Consider the following 22,108-nt stretch of genomic DNA (forward strand, 5'->3'; position numbering starts at 1 on the left):
TGTTTGGCATTTTGGAATGTGATCCAACAGACTTCGTGTCTTCCCCAGGAACCAGTTAGATCCACAGAGGATGCATGGGGCCAGGGCAGCTAGACAGTTCTCTCTCAGTGATTCAAGGCTCTCTCCTTGCAACTGGCACGTGATCTTATTAAAATAGAGCAGATGAACAAGACTGCTAAGATGCAGCTAAAGAGCAGCAGCTCCCCTTAATTTGACATTAAGTGGTTATGAGGAAAACGTGAATAGTTTTTAGTGGAGTACTTGGAGTCCAGCATTCCCTTCTTTGTACTAAATTTTTGATGCCAAAAGTTTGGTTCCAGAAACAGTTCAGAAAAGCAGAAAACTGGTTCATTTTGTGTGATGGACTCCTGCTGCCACAGGGAAACTGAGGCAGCTCAGATACTCACAAGAGAATGAGTCTACAAAGCCCTATAATAAATGCTGGCTATTCTGAATAAGCTTCTTGGTATCTAATCAGAAACAGGTACTAGAAAAAAAGAAACATAGCAGTCTCTTGAATGTTGCCTTTGTGGAGATGAAATTACTGCTGACCTTCCACAGGTGTGCAAGCTGGCTGTGGTATGGCTGTGCTTATCAGGTTTCCCCAAGTGTGGCAGTGCAGCTTGATAAACTGGGGAAGCTCATTATGTTCAACAGCTGGGCTCTTGCATATGCACTTCTACTTTCTCAAATGACTGAGATTAAACACTGCTATGCTGTTGCTTCTAGACTTGCATGTTTTTGCTATCCTACCTGTGTCAATGTTAGTGGCTTTTTGGAGTCAAATAGGTAAGACATTTCAGCTGTGGTACAGCGACAAAAATTCTGTGAAAACCTTTAGACTTGTTCAGGAGACTATTGACATACATATTTTTATCTACAGAGAGGAAGAAAAATGGTATTACTGGATTTTGTGTTGTTAGGCCATGAATTAGATAAAATCTTCCTGGAAATTTTTGGTCTAGTTCATTGTCTTGCTTTAGTTTCTATACTTTTGCAAAGGGCCTCTTAGAAGAATGTTCTGTGGTTATATTTATTTCTCTACAGGAAAGTTAATGTGCTTTTGGTCTACAGAAAATTTTACAGATGATGTACATGTTCTCACATTTGCTTTTGTCTGCTTGCTTTTTAAAACTATTATTGTGAAAAATGCTATTTATTACTGTAAACTGTTTTACAAAATAACTGCTATTCTGTAAAACACAAACCTAGCAACTCTGGTGATCAAGTTAACTATCTTTTCATGTAAAAACAGTGAATTTTGTCCTAGGGAGAAACCTGCAGAAAGTTCTCATGGGAAATAGTAGTTTTTCATTTGAGTAAATAGTATACAAAACATTTTCTCTAGGGGGAATTTGAGTATCCTCACAAAATTCTGGGAAAATCCCAGGGAAAACCCATTAAAAAAAAAAAAAAACCTCTATTAAAAAGCATTTTAGCTCAGTTTTAATACAGCAGTTGGGGGAACTATGCATCTTTGTTGTAAAGATGGTGTCTTTGGCAAGATATATCTCTCCCTTCCTGTCAGCAACGACAGACAGAACTTGTGTCCCTGGCAGGCACCAGAGGGAACTCGCACACAAACCTGTGGAATGGCAAAGGTTGTGCTGAGAAGCTGGGAGTAGATACGCTCTTCTGTCCCACTCTGTTCTTGTAGCAAATGCAAGGCACTTGGGTGTCAGTGTGTCTGGAACCCCTCTGAAATTCAGTTCTAAGTTATGGTAGTTGTTATAGCAATTTTCTGAGGAGAAAAAAAGAAAATTCTGTCACACATCAAAAATGTGCCTTAGACACTTCTTTACACAAAATGTTTGCTTTCTGTCTGAATTTCTTTTGTTGTGCTTTCCAAACTGCACTGTCATGTGTGATGAGACACTTATCTGGGAATCCCATGGCCAAGAAGAATGTTAAAAAAAAATGATTTGGCATCACATATGGCATCCTGGTATTATCAAGACAAAGCTTGATACAAAAGACCTGCAAGTAGTATGTATTTAGAGATAAACTGATACTAGGTTCCTACAGGAACAATTTGTTATCAGCTGCTGGGTCTTTAAATCTCTTAGATAGTTGATACCTGCAAAAATTCAATTAATTCTTACTTGTGAAACAAACCTTACTTTAAGTGTTTCACTGACTAAGTTCTGATATGAGTCCAGGAATGAGAATAGAGCATTGTATTAATACTGATGCCGTCTCTTTTTCATCAAACTTGCTGAAAGAAAAGGAATTCAGAGGAACACAAATGGAACTTAAAGTCCAGCCGTTGTGGGGAGAAGTGTGATGTTAACCTTTCCTTAGATACACAGCCCTGAGAGTTACCACTGTTCCAGGGACCGAAACTTTTGTCATGATGCTAGCAGTAAGGGTCAAAAGGGTCAGTCTTGCAAGAATCATCTGTACAAATGAAACTCTGCTCTGTTTGTAAAACCACATCTCGACAGAGTTGCATAAACAGCAGTGTATGCTGGGAACTGCTTAATCAGGGCCTCCTCTTTACATTGATCTGCTGTCTTCCTGGGCCTCATGGGCTGTAATGTGACATCAGCTGTATGCCCAAGAGTGAAGGGTATGGGTCTGGCTCCTGGTGGTGCTGGACCAAGATATAAGCAGGTCATCTGTAAGGCTGAACTGCTGCAGAAGACCAAGGTGAGTGTGGCCAGCCATTCAGGGAATAGCTTTTTTTTTTTTTTCCTGCAATCTGAAGTACTGCCTTTAAAACTGCTCTGTTTGGGGTGTGGGGTAGTTTTGCTTTTGTGAGAGCACTTGTATTTAGACTATAACTAGCCTACACGTGTGGGGTTTTTCTAGGCATCTGACTGAGTCCCAAGCAGGGTAGCTTACAGACACTGCTAACCGCAGTAACTTCACTGATTAACTCAATAGATCACTCTCCCTGTGCTGGAATCAATGACAGTGGTTAAAGGTCTGTCCAATTGCTGTTTTTCCAGTAATGAGTTTATAACAAACCTGCCACCAAATAGTTTAGTGTCATGTGTTTTATCCTTTATTGAATTCAATAAAAAGGCTAATTTGGAGGTAGGCTGGGTTGTCATTTCTGGGTGGAGGGTAGTTAATGTAACTAACGGCATCACTACAGCACAATAGAAACATTAAACTTCTCTCACTCCTAGAAAACAGATTGAGTTTAGCAGACAAAAGAGAACGGTCCAAACATACATTCTAGGCTAGACAAAAAGTGGCAGCTGTCAGGTTGCAAGTTGATTGGACAGTATGTGAAAAGCACAGACAAGTTGGTTAGATCTTGCTTCTCCTTGATTCAGGAAAACCAGCACATTCTTCCAGACCTTATTTACATATTCCTATGCTGTGTACGTGGCAAGACTGCAAGCCACCTTGTCATTCACAAGGGCAACATTAAGGGACTGGGACAGCCAGGCTGCCGCAGTTCAGCAGATGTTGCTACAGGAACATGTTTAAGGCTTTTCTGGAGCTGTCAGGATTTCAACCTGACTTAAAGCAGGAAGAATGTCAGCACGTGACACCCTGCTTAGGTGCTGGTGTAGACAACTAGAGGCGGAGCAGGTTCTGCTGACAGTACTCCAGTGCCTACTGAGCATGGTGATTGCACACTCTATGCAGGGAGCCTGCCTGTTAGCATGCTTAAACATCTACAACAGCTGCTTCTTTTGAATCAAAACTGCTCTTCTCTGTGCTTTTGGACCAAAGCAGCAGTAGCTAGATGAAGTGGTCTCTCTGTAGAGAACTGCTGAATCGTCTGAATCAGGAGATTACAGGCAGCCTTGAGTGCAGATTGTTCCTTCACCTTTGCATGCTACTGCCAGTCAAAAGGATTACTTCTTCCTGGGCTCACATTTCCTTGGGTTTAGATCCCAGTCTGGCAACTGCATGCTCTTATGAGCTTTACGATTACATATTCTTATGCTTTTCAGACTGCCATGCTTAAGAAAAAAAGCTGCCATAGCAGAAGTAAATCCAAGAACTGCTACAATAGTTTATGAATACAGAACTTGCCTAGGGTGAAAAAAGTTTTAGTGTCAGACTTTGTGGTATGTGGCTCCAAGCCATTTGAGATTGTGCCGTTAGTTTTTTAAAGAATTCCGTCTTTGGAAATATTAGCTTAAGCAGTTCTGAATAATGTTTCAGGAAAGTATTATATTGGCATTAGCTACTGTAAGTCTAGCATTAGTAATGAAACCCCAATTAAATACCTGAAGAAAACAAAGACATTCTCAAAAGACTAGATCTGTTTCAAAACAGCATACGCTTTGGCAGTATTAAAGGTTCCCTTATTTCAAACTAAAAGTATTAAATGGAAATCTGTTAAAAACAAACAAACTAAACATACTTTGACAATAAAGAAAATCTCTTTAGCTCTGATCTCTTCTAAATACTAGGCTTCATTCAGTGTAGCTTAATGGGAATATGCAGCTGCCTGCTAAGGACTCTGTGGTTAGCATTCTGGGTTTCTCAGTGCCATGAAGAAAGATGAATTAGTCCCTGTACCAGCTACTTGAGCAGCAGTTGCTTAAAGGTCCAGACCCCAGGCATGTTGCAATCAGTCAGAAAACTCTCAGGGCCTGTCCTAATTTCCCCTCTAGACTGAGGGCAGAGAATGCACCCAGGAGAGTGCTGGGTGAATCATCAGGTTATTCTCTTACCACCCCTTAGCTTTTGCCTCCCCCTTTCCACTGTTCCCATCCCTCTCTCAGGTCTTTCTTAACGGGATGTCCCAACCAGGACTAAAATCACATTTCCTCCCTCTCCTCATAACCTGGGTTGGAAGGAAGGAACAAAGGTGTTCTTCGTTTTCCTCCTGTAAAGGAGAAGTTGAGCTCCCCTAACTGACAGCACTTTATAACAGCTAGTGTTTGTGGATATGGCCTCTGGAAAGGAGGGCAGATCTTTGACTGTCAGCCTCCTAGAGAAAAACAGTTAGTGGAAAAGCAGCATAATAAAAGGTGCTTTCTCCAGGAAGCCCTGAAAATGTATTCTGAAATATGCCTTCCCTACTCTGATTGTGGAGACTGTGGTCCTATTTTCAGCCTTAGTGTAGTGTACCCTGAGCATTAGTAAGAGCTCTGTTTTGAGGTTTACTTACTGACTGTCCAGCATTGTGATCTAGGCTTTCCAAGAATGAGATGGGAGCATAGAATTGAGGTAAATATCTGTATGGCGACATGGCTTTCTTGCCTCGTAACAGTAGAACAGGAAGACTCACTGTGAATGAACACAAGGGTATGGAGCTCAGTGACATGGGAACATTTTCATATCAGTATTTTAGCAATATTTGTATGTATATTGTTGATAAAAATATTTGTGGAAGTCATACTTTTAAGTACTGGAGATCTTGTGATTTAATAAGAAAGAAATGATGTCTCTGTCTCTTAATGTAGAGCTACAACACTTTCTCTGAAACAAGGTGGTGCTAGCCACTGGGCTGTATGAAGACTGGATCCAGATAATAATTTCTGAAATTATATGGTACTATAAGACTCTCGTACTGTGGAACTTAGCCTTCTTCCTAGTGGTGAGGAGTAATGAGCACATCTAGTTGCCCTAGCGTGTAGTTTTTTGCCTGTGTTTTAGTCTGTTGTGGCCATAAGATGATGCTATGATACATTTGCTCAATGTTTAGCTTTTGCATGTTGTTTATTCAGGGAAACACTAACTACTTGGAAAACAGTATGTGACACAGATGTGCACAAATCTGTGTACAGATGTGACTGCATTCACACATATCAAGATGAGTTGGACACCTATTTTTTCATTTTGCCACATTTTGCTATCATGTAAGTGGACATAAGCACACAGGTGTATATTTCCAGCTTACATGGTCTGATAGGAAAGTTCTTAAGTTTTCATCTCTGCTTATAAATGAAATTGGTCAAATTGCTGTGGCTTAAGACAGAAAAACACAAAAGCTGCTCAGCTGAATGATATTTGGCACAATATGAAGAAAAAAACAGATGCTGGCTTCTCTTTCAAATAAGTGCTGTGTTTTGCAGAGCAAAGACCAAGCCAAAGATCACATTATCATCTCCCATACCTCACCTGGGGCTCTGTTATTGATAGGTCTGTCATCCTCCCTAATATTGGAGGGGTAATAGCAGCCGATGATTAGGCCACTCTTGAGCTATTAACTACATTTCTTATCCCTTTTATAAGAGCTTCTTAGCCAGCTGGGAAACAAAGGCTGCCTTCAGTGAACAAGAGCCCAAATTGTGGTCCTGCATCCTGCAACCTGAAAGACACAACTGTTACACTTAGAGGAGCCTCCGAAGTCAGCAAGGGGGTGGATGTCAAAGGTTACCCAATGGTGTTATCTGAAATGAGCGGGCTCTGACTGCCTCTCATGCTGACAGAAGCTCACAGAGAAATTACAGAAAATTGCCTGTTTTGTCAACATTTTCTCGGGAGGTTTAGGAAAAAAAAAAAAAGGACTCTAGTTTCAGAGAGTTAAAGGGGCTCAGTCAGCCTAGAAGTGATTGACAAACACTCTATTATTCATCTATGTAAAAAAGTGATATTTTATATCATTTCTTTGAGTGATTGTTAAGTGAGTGGGTAGTGACACTGACATGCAGGATAATCCTAGAAATATTTCCAGTTCTTGTTTGAAGGCAAATGTGCATTTGTCAGCATTGACAATAGACATTCAAAAGGTAGTGATGATGAAGAACCAGATCCCAGTACAAACACCAAACACTGGAAGGGATCTGCACTCTCAGATTTTAGCACAGGGTGGATTGGAAATGAGTTATACTGTGGTAAAGAAACAGGCATACATCCTCCTTAACCCATCGTTTCACCTTGGCCAAAACTACAGATATGAACAACAGGATTTCTGCTACATTGCAGTTAGAAAAACAGTATTTTACTGAATGGCTCTTGTTCTAATTATATAACAGAAATTTTCTGTATAGACTGTTACTGAGTTGGAAATGTTTTTGCAATAATGAAACCACAAGTAAGCTTGAAAACAATGGTTTTGCTAAAAATTGGTTATGCCAGTAACAAATGGCTGCACTGTGAAAGAATCAGATTTATAATCCTCATTGCTTTCTGACAAAACGTGGCATTTTGGTCACTTTTTCCTCACACCTGTTGTATGGAGACTGCCCTATGTAGTTTAACTACAGTGATTCATTTTTGGTATCCCAGGGAAGAAAGGCAGGGTTAGCAGAGTAAAGTTCTAACTAGTCTCCCTTATCAAAAGTCTGAAAAGTAGTCATGTTATAATTTAAAGCTGATACTTGGCATTCTGCTGAAACGCACCTGTAATGTCCTGCTGCATTTATTCTGCAGACAAGGTATTCTCTGCCATAAACAAAAGAGGACTTGTCATATGACAGTCATTGCCAGCCAGTACCCCAATCCTACCTCTGTGACAGAGACTCATAATTGTGATGCTTCCCCTCACCATTTTGCATTAAGAAGAGCAGATGTTAGAGGTGACTTTATGAAGCCTGTGAAGGCTTATTTACACCTTAGCTGAATTGATGTCTCAGCTGCAACTCCTAAAACCACCAGTAACTTGTTGGATTTTTGGTGTCACTGCTGGTCAGTAGGTGTTTTCAGATCTCCAGAGAAACTGTTGCAGAGCAACTGAACTAAAAAGGCAGTTTGGAAAAAATATACACATGAACTTCCTAAGGGACACTATTTGGGATAAAGTATGAATTTTATAATGAATTTGGCTTTCAAGTATTCTACTGATATATTTTTTGAGAAAATATAACTTTGCTTGTTCTTAAAGTGATGCAATACAAAGATCAGAGAGACTAGAGGCAGGAAACAAAAAGGGTTTGATTTTGTTGTAAATAACGTTGTATTGTTGAACGAAGAGATGGAAAAGAGAGAACATAATAATGACAACTCAAAAAACTCCACAGAAAATCATGCTTTCACATTTACCCTTTCAAATAATGTAAGAAAAAATACAGCTGAGGGCACGAAACACTTTCCTCCCATGGTTATCTTGTAAAATTCAGAGTCATGGGATATCACTGAAACAGGTGCTTAGTGGATTGAAAGATGTGAAAGAAATAGCATCCACAGTTTCTTTTACATCTTTAGAATTATTTAAAAAATGTTGCTTCTGGTATTACAAGCACTAAGCAACAGTGTGTTTAGCAAGAAACTGGCATTGCAAGGGAAAGTCAGTTTAGATGCATGGAGTGCATGTATTTCTTCATGAATGCTGGCTGTGACTGCACAGGAATAAGTCACAAAATAAGGGTGAAATTAGATTATTTTTGAGGCTTCAGCAGCTAGATTATAGACAGCCTGCTATTTATATATCTATATTTAATAAGACAAACCGCTAAGTCATGTCATTATGTTATCATAGTTCAGGTAATTACTTAAATCAGCAGAACACACACGACTAACTCTGTACTCAATGCATTGCAAATGGAGGAACAAAATATATTAATTTTAATTTCACCCATGGGAAAAACATAATGAAGGTCACCATGTATTTGTGCTGTAAGTGCTGTTTTTACTTCAGTACCTGGGCTACTAATGGGTGCACAGCTGTTGCTCTTAGACAGACTGAGACACCTCTGGAACATAGCGGGGTGCAGGGCAGGCAAAGGGGTAGCAGATTGTGACCGTCATTGCCAGACATTCTTCTCAGCCAAGGTCCTGAGACCAAGCCGTGTCTGTTCTCTCTTGGCTTGGTGCAACCTGCTGGTTTTGCTTTGCAGCACAAAGAGATATTCCTCCTATTTGTATATGATTAAGAGCTCAAAAAACATTTTACATCCTAATCATTAAAGAGTAGTTTCCATAGATAATGCTTTTCTCTTGCTGCCAGTTTTGCCAGGTAGATGTGTAGATGAATAGAAGAATTAAATAAAAATATGTGAGACATTGTATACATATCTTTGTCTCTGTTGGTTAGTCATTGTCTACACATAACAGGGACTCATTATTGGACTCATTACTCATTCATATTGAGCATATTGCTTTGAAAATGTATGGCTTTCAAATCCCTGAAAAAATGGGGAATTTGTTGTAAGAACATTATATGTTTAAGCACTGCATTCAAAGGGAACTACTATTATGATGTTTATAACATTGATATGTATACGACAAGATGTCAAGAGTATGCTCAGAACTGTAATATTCTGTACGTGGAATCTTCTGGTTCATTTTATTTGGGGACTGTGCAACTCACTTTGTGACCTTTGCAGTAACATTCTTGGCTCTGTCAGAGCACTAGATGTCAGTTCACTATTTAACCATTTAGCTTCTCCATGTGGTAAGACAGTTCTCAAATATACAAATTGTTCTTTAGAGACAGTGAGCAACAGAATGTTTCAATAAATTATGATAATTGAACCTTTTAATTTTGTACCAACATTCTGCTTTGAATCCGTGGGAAATGATGTCAGGTGTCAGGGACCTAGGTCTTAGATACTGCTGCTGCAGAAATATATGTAAATATTTGCCGGAACTGTATGGTTATAAAACTGATGCTTTTCTGGCCACCTCATGTGCAACTAGTATTTAGTAAGCAGTTTTGATTGCCTACTGTCATAAAGTCAAGAGAACATATAAAGTTTCCTGCATAATAGAATCAGTATGGCAATCGTTAATTTTACTCCCTCAGGTAATCTGTATGCTAATGCATTCTTTCATGTTTGTTGCCTGACATATTTTGGGTGCTGGGATAAAAAATAATAAAAACAGCAACTCTAATGGAAATATTGTATGCTGTAGTCTACTAGCCTTTGTTCATCTGTGCAAAGGATATGTTAGTTATTAAAATATATTTCACACTAAAGCTTACAGTTTAGAAGGATACAAAGAATTCTCACACATATGGGCTTTTACAACTTGTCTTCAGAGTAATTTCCATCATATCAAGGAATTCATGTGTGCTTTTACAAAAGTGCCCCTTTATGATTGTGGTGCATGACAAAGTCTGTATGACACAAGAATAAACAAAACTGACTTCTGATGGTGTCCTCCTTTGGGTGTGATCAATTCACAAAAATATTTTAAATCACTTGGGTAATTATGCTGGACTGAAAAGAAAAAAAGCTAGGACTGAAAAAAATACTAAGGGAAGGATCAAACAGTGACTGTCAAGGCTTCAAAACTCTGACCACAGACAGCTGCCAGAAAATCCATCATAAATATGATTTTTCCTCAGCTTAATTCCAGAGCATTCAACAAAAGACAGGATGGGCACTTGATGTTTTGAGGAAGAGGAAGACACATGCATGCCCTCAAGTGCTTCTCTTGCCACACAGCCTTTGTATAAAGTTTTCTTCATGTTTTTGAAGGGTCTGAGGGATCTCTTTCACTAGGATGGCTAGGAAAAGAGGGCTTTCTCACCGTTGTATTAGGCAGGAGTATTTTTGTGGTGCTTCAGCTTCATTGCTCTATCAACAGCATGGGTTATCCTGTGTGCTTTCAGCACAGTTTAGCTTCAGTGCTATTGGAGGATGTGGTAACAAATCCTCACAATCTTCAAACATAAGAATTATGTATAATACATCCACAGCTTCCTCATGTTTCCCACAAGAGTTGAGAGATGGGAAAGTAGTTATGGTATTACTAGTTTTGCAGTGGTCACTGATTTATTCCTGCAATGGATTTTGCTTCCAGCACTTCTCTAAGTGCATCCCATTCCTTATCTGGTTCCTCTGGGAATACTGAGAGACCTACTGTCTCATACTTTCCAACTTTGCTCCTCTCTTGTAACCCTCTCACATTTTCTATCTTGAGAATGGCAGCAATAGTATCTGCAATAGGAATAGCCGTAAATTCCAACACTAGAAGACCCATCAAAGATTTTGGCTATGTTTTCTCCTGCATCTGGGGATTTTTGATCATTGCAGACATATATATATTAGAATTTTTATTTGCAGCCAAAATAATTCAGCTTGCTCGCATCAACCCCTGCCATCACTGTCAGGAAGAGCCAAAAATCTTAGGTTAGAATCAGCAGCAAATCGGTAGATGAATTAAGCATTAATAGTCTGTGAGAAAGGCATTATTAATATTCCAGAGCTACCATAGTCTCCCAAAGAAATGCCAACCTAACTTGTTAGTAATGTGAAATAGAAAACTGTTTGCTTTATTTTTATTTATTTTTTTTCTTGAATACCACAGTTCTTAAATTGCTAGTCCTTATTATAACCCCAGTGCTTTTGAGTCAGGGTAAAAAGGGTGGAAGCAGCACTGCAGCTTTTAGATAGCTGTTGAGAGGTACACAGGTTGGGATTACTCAGTTCAGTTGCAGTCTTAATTTAGGTCTATTTACTGACAGTGAGTTTGTTTTATAGATGATTTTTTAAAGAGAGTTATTTTCAACACAGGTCACTCTGAAGATTCACTTTACAGTGCAATCTCATAGACAATTGTATTGGAACAAATGAGGATGCAACAAAGGTGGAGCATGAGTAAGAGAGTATGTGAGACATTTCTCAAGCAAATTCCATGGCAGGGAAGCTGCAGTTTGCAAGTTTATCCTTAGATGCTAGTAATTTGACAAGATCATTGTGGTAATGTTTTGAACTCCTGTGACATGAACCATAGGTGTGAATATGCCCTTGGTGTTTGCACTGCAGTGCAGAAGGACCACTATACAAGCAAACGTCTGTCTGAAAACATACACAGCAATACAAAGGAAACACAGCTAGCAGTGCTTCTGGCTAGGGGAGTGGTCTGCCTTGGTCAATGATTTATAAGGTTTATAGGGGACCACAGTGATCAACTGCTCCAACCTCCCATGTAACACAAGACACGGGACATCCTGAAAGTTGTTCCATTGAAATTAGAGTCCATTTTATTAAGAACACATAATCTCTATTATTGTGGTTGATTTTATCAAGAGAATAAAATTATTTAATACAACATCAGAGAGTCTAGTAATATTCTCAACAACCACAAAGTCATGCACATAGTAAAGTAATGCATACTCTCTTGAAGACTGGACTTCCCCTCTTTTAAATCTCAACAATGGTCATTCACATTTACCTGCTACAGGGCACTGGGGGTTTTCTTTTCTTTTTTTTTTTTTTTTAATAGATCCTTTAATGTGCTCTAAAAAGCCTTCCTAACGTGAGTTTTCTCCCAGTGTTATTAATTTTTTTATTACAGATCTTGTTATTTTCAAGGTTCCCAAAGGATCTATTAACAGCAGACTTTTATGGAAAAGAAGCATGGTTAAACTGGTGAAAATAACTGTGCACAAGTCATTAAGTACGTAATATAAGCTGCAGTAAGGATGCTGTGTGTTGGTTTAATTTCCAAAATAACAACAGTTCAGACACTTAATTGCATTTTTTATGACTTTTTCTTCATAGCTGCCTAGTGTAAAATATGTTGCCAGTAATATATAACTACTAACAACTTTTAAGTTTCTTAAGCCAGCATTAGATTTCTTATCCTATTGGAAAGAAAGGTCACTTAATGTACCCTTCATCCTTACGAAGAAAAATATGTTATTCACAGTGGATATATATCTCTGTTTTTATGTTCCTACAATGTCAGCATTACCTGCAATATTTTCTGCAGTAAGAAAGACATAGGACTGTGGATTATTTATGTCTTTTCACAGTGTTACGTGTGTAAAGGGAGCTTTTCCACCAAAGGGCTTTTATGAGGAGTCAACTTAGCTTCATTTTTTAATAACTGACTACTAGTATCACGGACATGCAGGTCTTCCAATCCCTGTCCCTCCCTCACATTTGCAATCATAGTTCATTAGAGTGTTGACAAGCCTTCTGCCTGGTACAAGGCTGTTGACATTTTTCCCCTTGCAATTTCTAATGCTCCATCAGTGAGGCATCTTCAGCAGACATAGGTTTCTAATCCAAAGAGCTGGAAAAGCTGTGTTCATTTGTTCCAGGGCAGCATTTCTGCACATTTCTAATGACCTTGAGATAAGCAGTCAAGAAATTGCAGATCAAGTCTGATGGAGCAGGGCAGGATATTTCTTTTCCTGCAGACATTATGATAAAAGTTCAGCAGGTGACAAATGACTCCTTATTTTCTTCTCTTTCCCTGTTTTTTTGTGGTTTGTTTTTTTGTTAGTTTGGTGATTTTTCTTTTTTTTTTTTTTTGGGGGGGGGGTTGTTTGTTAGCATTGATAGGAGAGCTTTTCATGTACCTTCAGCATTCAGCTAGTACTTGCTCTTCCTTTTATGGATTCACTGGTAAATGCCTTTAAGATCTGAACTCATTCTGGGATTTAGCTTTATATCAACCTACTGCAGCTTCTAAGATCTTGCTTGTTACAGGGGATCAGGAGGATCAGAGACAGATGGTTGCCCTAAAGCTTTAGATGAAGCATCAAGATGATCTATTTGATCTGAAATTAAATAAATATCTTGAGAAGAGATTGAGAGAAAAAGAAGTGGAGTAAGGCTTATTTAACAGGTTTCTGGTTATCCAATCAAAATTCATCAGCAATGAACTTTGCTATCGCCATTTGAATACAAAGCAGATGTGTACAGTTCATAGAATATTTGAGAGACAGGAACAGTCCCCCAGTACTGAGTTTGTTTTCTCCCTGCACACAAGCTGTAGCCCTGAGTTTGCTGAATGTTTTGGTGAATTTGACAGGCATGGTATCAGCACAATTCACATATGGTTCATAATTAATATAAAGAGTATGACAGAAAATCATTTACCTTGTATTGTAAAAAGCAGTTACAAGATGCAGCCCTAACAGGCACACTTCTAGGTATCTGGAAAGATAGTAGGAATTCACGTGTCATTAGAATTAGTTTCAGCTTGATGCATTGTTTAAAAATTGCCTCTAAAGCTCTCATAATTTTCTGCTCCAATACTGCAGCCTGCTTTTTCAGACTTCCTTACCCTGCCCAAATTACAAAGATAATTTTCATCTGAAAAAAAAAATTCATCCTCTCTATTCATCCTTCTACTGGCTCTCTTTACTGTCTTAAATGTGTTCTATTTGTCTCTTTTTTTGTGGTCCATCACAGTTTATAGCACCTTGCTGTCAATTCTCACTTGCTATTTGGGTTGGGAACCTACCTCTAGTCAGTCAGTTTTGCTAGTCACTATCCACACTTTCCCATTTTCAAATAACCTTGTCTCCCACACTGCAACTATCTCTGTCCCATGGTGCCTGCCAGCTCTTGTTGTGGGGGACATAAGGAGCGTAACAGTGCTTAGCTTAATCTCTAATATTGATCTATATGGATATTAATACACATAATAATGAATCCTATGAAGATGGGAAACTGAGACAGACAAAGGCACCATTCTGTTATATCTATTAAAATATTACGTCCCTCTCTCTATTTGCTGGACCCTGCCAGAAAGAGAACCCTGGCATCCAGCCCAGATGATGTGAACTGGCTTATGTCTGCACCGTACATGGCTAGCACGCTTTGGAGGAATGCAAGGATATCCATACTCTGGAGAAGTCAGTGATGTTTCTTCTGGATACCCTATACAACCAAAACCAATAATTGCAGCTTCTGTGGCACTGAAGAGTGTAGGGTATTAGATTATTTTTAAAAGATTGCATTGAGGATGAATGTTTTGTGCCTTGGGGAATGGCACAAAGGTGGTTGTAAGCTTCTGGGTTAGTGTCAGAAATCTGTGCTGCACAGAGGAAGGGAAATTTGCCTCTATTTTGATATATAATTTCTGCCTGGAGTATCCCTTGTGTGAGTTATTCACCCAACTTTGCTTGGGTTGAAAGAATGAAATTAACTGGCTAACTAGAAAGGAATTTAAATATGAAATATGACTGAAGTATGGAATATCTAGACACCAGGGTCTGCAACAGACAAAGAACAAGTCAGACTGGTAGGCTGGACATAGGGATGTCTAAAACCCATATCCAGAAAGAAGATGACCATTGAGTATAAGTAACTTTCTTCCTGCTTCTGTCTTAAAGAGGCACACAAATTCTCTAAATTCTCAGCATGTATTTACATCAGTTACCACATATCTTGCCATGCTCTCTTCCTCCTTGTCTTCCATCTATTGACTCATTTCTAAATCACTGACAATGTGCTAGAGAGTTGTTGTCTTGTGTTAGGATCCAGTAATGCATTACACATTCCTCTATGTGATACACTATTAATTATTCCCTTGGGGATTATTCAAGCAATACTGATACACACTATGATTGTTCAGGTTAATTGTCTAGTGATTCATTAGACAAGATATTCTTGGAAAGTTAACTGATTGCATTAATTGTTTTACTGAACAGTGTGAACTACAGCTGCTACGTGGCCTTCCCAGAAATGGCCCAGCTTTTGCCATGGCAGCAGCAATGGGTCAAGTAGCTGACAGTTGTCATGGTGTAGGTGCCTTCTGTTGGGTCTTGTTTTCCTTTGACCAGGGCTGTTATTTGTTATCATTGTCACCCTGACTTTATTTATAATGCGTTCAGAAGATCTGTGATGTGCACTCAGGATAGAATAGGTGCTGGTGCGTGGGGAGGGACATTTAGCAGACAATGCTGAAGACTGCCTGCTCTTTGGCACTGATCAGTATTAGGTTCCTGGATTCAACCTTTCAGTGAGGTTGAAAACATGGAGAGTTTGCAAAACTTCAGTATCCTCAGAACAGCAAATGACTTGGTGAAACTTAATATTGCTCAGACAAACTGGAAGCAGCTTGGGCTCTCACAATTGCAATGGAGGTAAAGACTAAATGGTCTACAATAGTGAGTGAGAGATAAAGGAGAATGGTAGGGACAAGTATGACAATCTTTTACGTTATGTACCTTATTTTGCAAACAGTAATGTTCCTCTTGCTTTTGCTGTGACGGCCTAAGGAAGGTAAATAATAACAACACAGCTCCTATTTTATCTGAGGTTTAAAACAAGTGTGTTGGCCTAAGCAAGCTGACAGCCTTCTTGCCCTTCTCTGTATCCACTACACTGGGCAGCTTGGGCTGAGACACCGTTTTTATGTGGTTTGGCTTTAGGGTCAAACACTGCAAAGGGCAACAGAGCAGGATCTTCAACCTTGTGGCTTCTTGAATGGATTTCTGTAGGATTTTCCAATTTGTGGTTCTAGCTGTCTCTGATTGGAGATTTATAGCTACCTGCTTTTGTAGCCTGTCAGCTTGTCTATGGGACATGTAGAGGTAGGCTTTTGGAGATATGTGGTAAGACTTACTTTAGAGATAAGTTAAATAATAACCTCAGTTAGTCTGAATTTGGAAAATGGAATACATGTATGTAATATGAAAATGTTACATCACTGCCAAGAAACAAATACCACAAAGAACATAGCACTATTTTCTGGTGACTGAAGAAAGTTATTTGGGACTTTGAAATCAATCATAAAACCATAAAATCATCATAGAATCATAAAATTATAGAACCATAGAATGGTTGGGGTTGAAAGGGACCTTAAAGACCATCTAGTTCCAAACCCCCTGCCATGGGCAGGAACATGCTCCAGTAGAACAGGTTGCTCAAAGCCCTATCCAACCTGGCCTTAAACACTTGCAGGGAGGAGGCATCCATGACTTCTCTGGGCAGCCTGTTCAAGTGCCTTACCAACCTCATCATGAAGAACTACTTTCTAATTTCTAATCTAAACCTCTTTTGGTTAAAATTGTTATACCTTGTCCTATCACTACACTCCCTGATACAGAGTCCATTCCTATCTTTTCTGTAGGCCCCCTTTAAGTACTGGAAGGCTGCTATAAGGTCTTCCCGGAGGCTTCTTTTCTCTAGGCTAAATAACTCCAAATCTCTCAGCCTGTCTTTGTAGGAGAGGTGCTCCAGCCCTTTGATCATTTTTGTGGCCCTCCTCTGGATCCAGTCTAACAGGTCTATGTCTTTCTTATTCTGTGGGCCCCAGAGCTGAATGCAGCACTGCAGGTACTCCAGCAAAATAGAGAGGGAGGGTCACCTCCTTTGACCTGTTAGCTACCCTTCTTTTGATGCAGCTCAGGATACAGACAGCTTTCTGGGCTGCAACCGCACATTGCTGGCTCACGTCAAGCTGTTTCATCCACATCCTGCTCTGCAGGGCTCTCTGTCTACTCATCACCAAGACTGTATTCATGTTTGGGGTTGCCCTGACCCAGGTGCAGGGCCTTGCACCTGGCCTTGTTGAACTGTATGAAGTTTGCACAGTACCACCTCAATAAATTTGGCTTAAATGATGCTGTTCAAGGCAATCATAATTATTTTTTAAGTATATAAAATTCAGCAAAAAGTTTTAAAAAGAGATATGTTAGACACAATATCAGTGTCAGAGAGAGTAAAATCTCCTTTGAGCTTCCTTCCAACTGCTAGTCACTTAAGTTTTGCAACATTAATTTAGTAGTGGCAGCCATCTCTATCTGTCATATCTTGTTTTATTTGCATCATAGGGTATAATTATATTAATGCAAACTTTACCTTATTTTAAAAGCTGAAAGCAGTCACTGATTTATGCTCCCTACAAGGCAATTCTTGCTCTCCTAGATGTAATATGTCACAAACAAGAGTTAAGCTGCAGCATTGCCGCTATCCCTCTGCCTCCTCCATGCATGCCTTCAGGATACTGCAGATACATTAAGCAGTGACAGCAAGCCCTGGCTCCTTTCACCTCTTGTCCAGTGCTCACATTCAGGGGTTGTCAGTGCCTTCACAGTAGACTCTTTAAGTGATGATTTCTCAGAAATTCTAAAACATGTTCCCGGAGACCCAAATATGTCTTGTCCACTTTGCTCACAGGAAGCCCCTCTAGGTATAAAACAAGGCCCACAAAAGTAGCTAGTTATTCCATCTCATTAGCAGAAAAGTGAATAAAATCAACAAGCACAAGTTATGTTGATGAGCATGGACTAAAGGCCTAGAGAAACAGTGTATTTTACCAGGCTGACTGTATCTTTGAGGGAAAGTACTGCTCCAGCCATGAATGTGTGGGTAGCCCAGGCACTAAGAATGCTATTCTTTAACAGACCCCTGATATGCATGACACCCCTGTGCTTGGGTGTCCATGTACCCATCTGCCTGCACTAGTGTCTTCACCTGTCTGTGTTGCTGCTGGAGGTGAAGAGCACCTTTGTTCAGGGAAGGTCCCACTGGCAGGGTGGAGGAGCGTGAGACATCTAACACAGGTCTCAGGCTGGACTGTGCCAACACTGGCACAGGTTATTCAAGGCAAGAAAGTAAGAAAATAGGATGCTTTTCTCTTCTGGAGACCTGCATGTGTGGTCTGTGCCACCACAGGGAGGTAGGCTGTGCCACCAGCATGCAGAGAGTAGCAGAACTGAAGGTGGTCCAGGATGCAAACTAATGGCATAGTGAGGACTGATGGTAGGGCTGTAAAAAAAACCTGAAGGAAGTGAGAGGCATCAGTGTGAGTGCAAAAAGACTGCAGGTTGAATTTTTATAGTACTAGGAATTGAGGGGAGGGCATGGGGGCATTACAAAACCCTCTGTCTATACCCAGTCTGCTTTTGGCTAAAGCAATGACATCCTTGTTTGTCTGTAACTTCACTCATAAAACTTCTAAAAGAAATTGTGGACAATAGAGATCTTCTGAGAGTGCAGACATACACTGCCAGTACTCCCATTTCAAGGGCAGTGGTGTGAAGAATTTTGTCTCTAAACTACTGGATCTTCCTGCATTATCCTTTACCTCACTTTCAGCTCCATACCCCGTCAAAATGCTATTAACTGACTAGAAAGATATAGCTTTTGGCTAAAAGACTAAAATGGAGATTTATGGCCTGTGATGTTTTTCCTTAGGGTCATTCATGCAGGAGGAGTGGGGTAACACTATCTCCTTTCCATATGTATGATTTGACAATTTTTCTTTAAGCTTGCTGCTTATTGTCTTTTAAAACTCCTTTAAAAGTAAATTTCTCAAAACTCTTGCTGATATCAGTAAACATGAGTCCAGCTTTCAACGGCTGAGCAAGAACTTGTCTGAGGCTGGCTGGCTGGCATGTAAGAAACAAACATTCAAAGAGGAAACAAAATGAACCTCTAGAAAAAATATGAGCTGAATAATCAGAGAGTGTATTTCCTATGCACGAATGACGCATGGATTTATGTTTCTAAGTGAATCATGTTTTTACATTTCAGTAGAAGCAACTAAGAAAGGAAAATCCAACCTCAGAAACCATTCCAGCCAGTTACAACCTGTGGAAATGCTGGGCTTTGTAACTTTTTGCTTCTTTGCATTTTACGTAGTTAACATAGGTTTCGTGGCCTAATCAGTTGTCATAAGGTACTAGAGGCAATCATACTAAAGTCAGAATTCGTGGCCTGACTGGGATGAAGGGACCTTGGATGGTTGCAACATGGGAATAATAGGCAGTCCCTTGTCCTGTGGTGCACAGCTAAATAGAGGAGACAACAAGTTAGAGGGAAACTGGTGTTGCTTGACTGAACAGGAACCAAGGATCACAGAGAAAAAGGGCTTGAGCCAAAGTCAACTGAAAACAAAGTCAATTCAGATAATTTCATTCGAATTTGGATGAGACACTATGGAGAGCGTGATAATGGCCCCACAGCAGAACTCATGGTTGTCTCCCCAGTTCAGAGCTTCTGCCCTCTTTCTTCCTTATTTGATATTCCTGTTTGGCATTTGAAGGACAACAATTACCTTGCTTTATGTGTTAGAAACATGCCTAGCACCTGTTCCCTGACACTCAACAGCATCTTGGAGTGCAGTATCACTTCTTTGCCTTTGCTGATGTTCACTCTCATAGAAACACATCCACATAAGGACTATCTGCAGTGGTAGCATAGAGTTAAAATTCAGTGGGTCACACAGGGAACCTTAGAAGGATTAAACTGCAGAGAGTTTACTAAATGATTTTAAGAACCGGGGAACAGTTGGTAAAAAATATGTGATTTGTCCTGTGCATCAGATTTCCCTTTCTTTATTTCCTATTAAAGCACAGAATGTGACAAGCCTTATAAAGGTATATTTTTTTCTAATATTTTTTCTGTGCATGTGCAGAAGTGAGCATGTGGTTTCTTGTGGGTACACTTTGGAGTCAGTTAGCCATTTAAAAGGAAAATCTGCTGATTTGCTCACATGACAGACTGCCATGTGAGCAAACATCCAGCTGCTGAGCAATGAATCCATGCAGTTGGGTGGGACACACCTACGTTATATTTATCCATCATCTTTGCATAAGTCAGTGCTGCATGAACAATTGGCCATGTGGGAAGGATAGGCAAAAGAGACATGTTTACATCCATTTAGGAGACTGATTCTGAGGTTATGACAGAGATCTTCAGAAAGAGAGCAGCGCTAGATGTACATCAACCCCTTTGGTTTTCTGAACTGCTGCTGGCCTTGAATTTTCTAGTATCTTCCCAAGCAAAAAGTACCATCTGAAATCCCATTCTTGCTTCCAGCAAGTTGTTTTCCTAGCAGCTTCCCAGACCCTCCACAAACACAGCGAGATTTCTGAGGAAATATAGGTCACGGGAAGCTGAAAGACAAGTAGACCTCCAAAGTCAGTGCCCAGCTAGTGGGGCTGAGGAATTTACAGCCCTTCTAATGCTCACACTTTATTTCTCTCTGCTGTTGTTGTTATTGTTCCGTCATGTGAGCCTTCTGTGTTGTGTCAGCTAGAGACCTTGGACACAGAAGGAAAGTACTTTCCAGTGCCTTGTTCATTGCTATTATTCTGAATTTCCTATCTCTGAACTTGGGGAATATTTCAGATCCCTTACAGGGTGTATTGATGTCATAAGTTCAAGTGTTGTGACTGCAGTGAGCAGTGGATTTGTTCCTGCAAAGGTGTGTGTGGCTGCCATCCATTCTAGAGGGACGCATAAACCAGAGCCAGTTGACTCTGCAGTGTGTGCTTTTAGTGCTCACGGCTGACCCTGGGACAGGGAGGGGGAAGGGGACTGACAGCCCTTTGTTGTGTGACTCTGTCATCTTAAGACAATGCTTATTTCTGCATTGCTCATAAACAAATGTATCTGAAACACCACACTTTATATCTACTTACAATTCTGAATACCTTTCCATTTATCTAAAGCTTGCTGAGGTGAGTTCCTATAAGAGAAGACTTATTTCATTTCCATGAAATGTTTATATTTTCTGGGAAGTTTCTCTCTCACCTCTTTAAATTTTACTGCAGTTGGCGTGCAGCCTGCAGCAGGGTCCTCCCAAGGAAGCTGGTGAGGCAGGAAGGTTCAAGAGGGACTATAAATTTCAAATTCTCTGGGTTAGAATAATTTAAGTGCACCAAGTTCTTAACCTTCGAGGATCAATACTGAGTTAGTTTTTTTCTTGTAGTGCTGTAAAATTCGAGCTAAGAAAAAAACTTAACAGCAAAAACAGCACCCCCCCACCCCCCCCAACCCACAAACCATGTAAATAAAGATTGTATGTGAACAGGGGATTGATTCTGAACTAAGTTTCTGGAGTTTCAAATTATATTGTCAAAAGGATGTCTGTTTTGGCTGTTCATGAGAATAACCATCTCAGGAAGGTTTTCTTTACAAAAATATAAGGACCAATGACCTGGTACTCATCATTGCAAAATGGATGTAGTTCTCTTTCTGCATCTAATTTCTTTACTTAAATCCCAGAAGGGATTTGTCATTTTCAGCACTGATTTTTGGAATGGATTAGGGCTGGCAGATGTGATATGTCCCTATAGGTGATGAGGCTGTGGTGTACAGACTATTTTTCCATATTTTACCCTGCTGCAATTGTATTCTCAGACTAGTTTGCTGGCTGTCCAACTTAATATCCAGCATATATATGCACTCTTCAAGTCTTAGGTAGCATTTGTGTTAAAGGAGGCATTGACTAATGTGTTTTCTTTTCAGACTATTAATGAATCGCTTCAGTGAAATCTATAGTGGTATATTCAGGCATCCATATTTGTTTTGGAAAAACTAGTACCTTCAAATGTGGTTTACAAACTTATACAATAAACACAAAAAGTCCTAATCCAGTATAAGATCCCAGATGTTTCTTATCTATCTGGCATTTAAGGTAAATGCATCTTAAAAGAAAAAACTAGATACCGTTTCCTGTTTGCTATTTCAGTCAGGACTTGGGGTTAGGATTTTCTATAATTTTCCTGGTGACATCACAGCCACCTAAACCAGCTTTTAAAATCTTAATTTTGCAGAATATATGAGATCACAGAATCACAGAATCGTCTAGGTTGGAAGAGACCTCC

General features: G+C 39.8%; 1 protein-coding gene across 4 annotated transcripts in view; it reads left to right on the forward strand.

Annotated features, from left to right (window-relative positions):
- The first annotated feature begins 111 nt into the window (after nt 1–111).
- The window catches only part of LOC308180299 (uncharacterized protein), a 33,914-nt gene continuing 11,917 nt past the window's right edge, over nt 112–22,108 (forward strand). For all 4 annotated transcript variants that reach the window (XR_013940874.1, XR_013940875.1, XM_080561635.1 and 1 more), the window contains exon 1: nt 112–789. The gene's annotated coding sequence lies outside the window, so the exon portion shown is untranslated. The remainder of the gene's footprint in view (nt 790–22,108) is intronic.

This window comes from Anser brachyrhynchus, assembly GCF_964034855.1.
Source record: "Anser brachyrhynchus genome assembly, chromosome: 19".
NCBI lineage: Eukaryota > Metazoa > Chordata > Aves > Anseriformes > Anatidae > Anser > Anser brachyrhynchus.